Below are 2,152 nucleotides of genomic sequence, written 5' to 3'. Positions count from 1 at the left end.
AGCGCGCGCGCTCCTCGCGGACGCCTCCAACCGCGCCCGGACGCCCGCAGCTGAACTGGCCGGAGGAACACGCAGGGCGCACGCGCGGAGGGCGGGGCTTCTAACCGCCGTTGCGGCGGCCTCACGAGGACGTGGTCCTTCCCCAACCGCTGCTGGGCGGCGGGTGGTGTGACCACGGTGGTTCCGTCTGTTGGGGAGGCTATCGTGCTTCGGGTTAGTTGAGCACTATCTGCTTTACAAAGGTGGTCTCTGAACATCCAGTTGAGGAGGCTTGGCAGGGACGTTGTACCTCCAACTCTGGGGGAAGCTTCCTGGGCGTCAATTTCCCCATCTGTGAAACGGGGGTACTTGAGACAAAACAGGTGCTCAGTATTCATTGGTTGAATAAAAGAATAGGGACAGCACGGAGGATGGCACGGGGCAAGGGTGGTTGCTGCTGCTTCTTCAGACGGTAATAATAATGTTAATAATATATTAGCTATAATAACATTATAGTGTAATTATTACATTAATTATAATTACATAATTTTAATCATTATTCAGAGGCACTATATAGCAAAGTGATTGGGAGCACTTGCTCTGGGGTGAAATACAGACCCGGACACCTTCTGGCTGTGTGACTTTGTATAAGTGACTTGAACTCTCTGAATCTAGAATTTCCTGCCCTGGGAAACGTTAAATACTATCCATTAACATAGGATGAAGAGGTGCGCCCTGCTGGCTCAGTCGGTGGAGCCTCTGACTCTTGAGCTCTGAGCCCCACTTCGGGTGTAGAGATTGCTTAAAAATAGAATCTTTAAAAAAAAAAAAGGATGGGATGAAGAATACATTAATTACTATTTACTCATTTGAGTATTTATAAAGGAAAATTCCACGTGGTTGGCTTTGTTCACATACACAGTCTTCCCCAAAGGGAGAATAATATCCACATACTGCTGCTCAGTAAGTTTATCCCAAGTTCAGCTACTGGTTTATGAACTTCAAGCCTCAGCTTCCTTTTTTATATAGTATCTTGGAGAACCTCCTCACCTCCAATTCCCTATTTATCCCAAGATTCTGGGGCTCTCTAAATGCTTGAAGTCAGTTCGCAGGGCTCCTGGTTTGCACAGCTACACTAAAAGTTCCTGATCCTGCATGGTTCCTCATATTCCAATATTCTTGTCATTACATGATAAGAGGTTTCTTATTCTTTCTTTACATCTTTTCTGGCCTCCTACCATGCAGTTAAGTGTGGGAATATAGAAATTGAATAATTAGGTCCCCTCTCCAGGAAGACATGGTTTAAGAGGAAATCCCCACAAGCCAATAGATGGTTTTAATAAAACATGAAGCCCTCTTTGGGAAATATCCGATTGAATTGGATAACACGTATCAGAGTAACACCTTTCAGAGTTTTAAACACATCTCCCTCCTCTCCTTTGACCTAGCAATTTCACTTCTAAGGATTTCCTCTTATTTTCTCCATACAGTCACATCTGCAAAATGACATTTAGATGGTACACTAAAACATTATTTAACACAAAAAAAGTTGGTAGTGGAAGAATAGGTGGGGGGGGGGAGACACAGGCATACAGAGAGAGCAAATAGCCACATGGCAGAAATAAGCCCTTTTCAGTAATTACTTAATTGGAAATGGATTAAGCTTTTCATTAAAAGAGCAGAGATTGTCAGATGGATTTTTTAAAATGATCCGGAGGTGCCTGCGTGACTCAATTAGTTAAACTCTGACTTTGGCTCAGGTCACAATCTAACGGTTCATGAGTTCGAGCCCCACACCAGGCTCTCTGCTGTCGGCACAGACCCTGCTTCAGATTCTCTGTTTCCCTATCTCTCTGTCCCTCACCACTCACGCAAACGCATGTGCTCTCTTTCTCTCTCAAAAATAAACAAAGGGGCACCTGGGTGGCTCAGTTAAGTGTCCGACTTCAGCTCAGGTCATGATCTCACAGTTTGTGGGTTCAAGCCCCGCTTTGGGCTCTGTGCTGACAGCTAGCTCAGAGCCTAGAGCCTATCTTCAGATTCTGTGTCTCCCTCTCTCTCTGACCCTCCCCTGTTCATGCTGTCTCTGTCTCTTTCTCTAAAATAAAAACAGTAAAAAAAAATTTTTAAATAAACATTTAAAAAAGAAAACTTTAAAAAAATAATCCAACTA

The sequence above is a fragment of the Suricata suricatta genome, chromosome 12 (genome assembly GCF_006229205.1).
Source record: "Suricata suricatta isolate VVHF042 chromosome 12, meerkat_22Aug2017_6uvM2_HiC, whole genome shotgun sequence".
NCBI classification, from domain to species: domain Eukaryota; kingdom Metazoa; phylum Chordata; class Mammalia; order Carnivora; family Herpestidae; genus Suricata; species Suricata suricatta.
The sequence above is the reverse complement of the archived record's forward strand: the minus strand, read 5'-3'. Positions refer to the sequence as shown.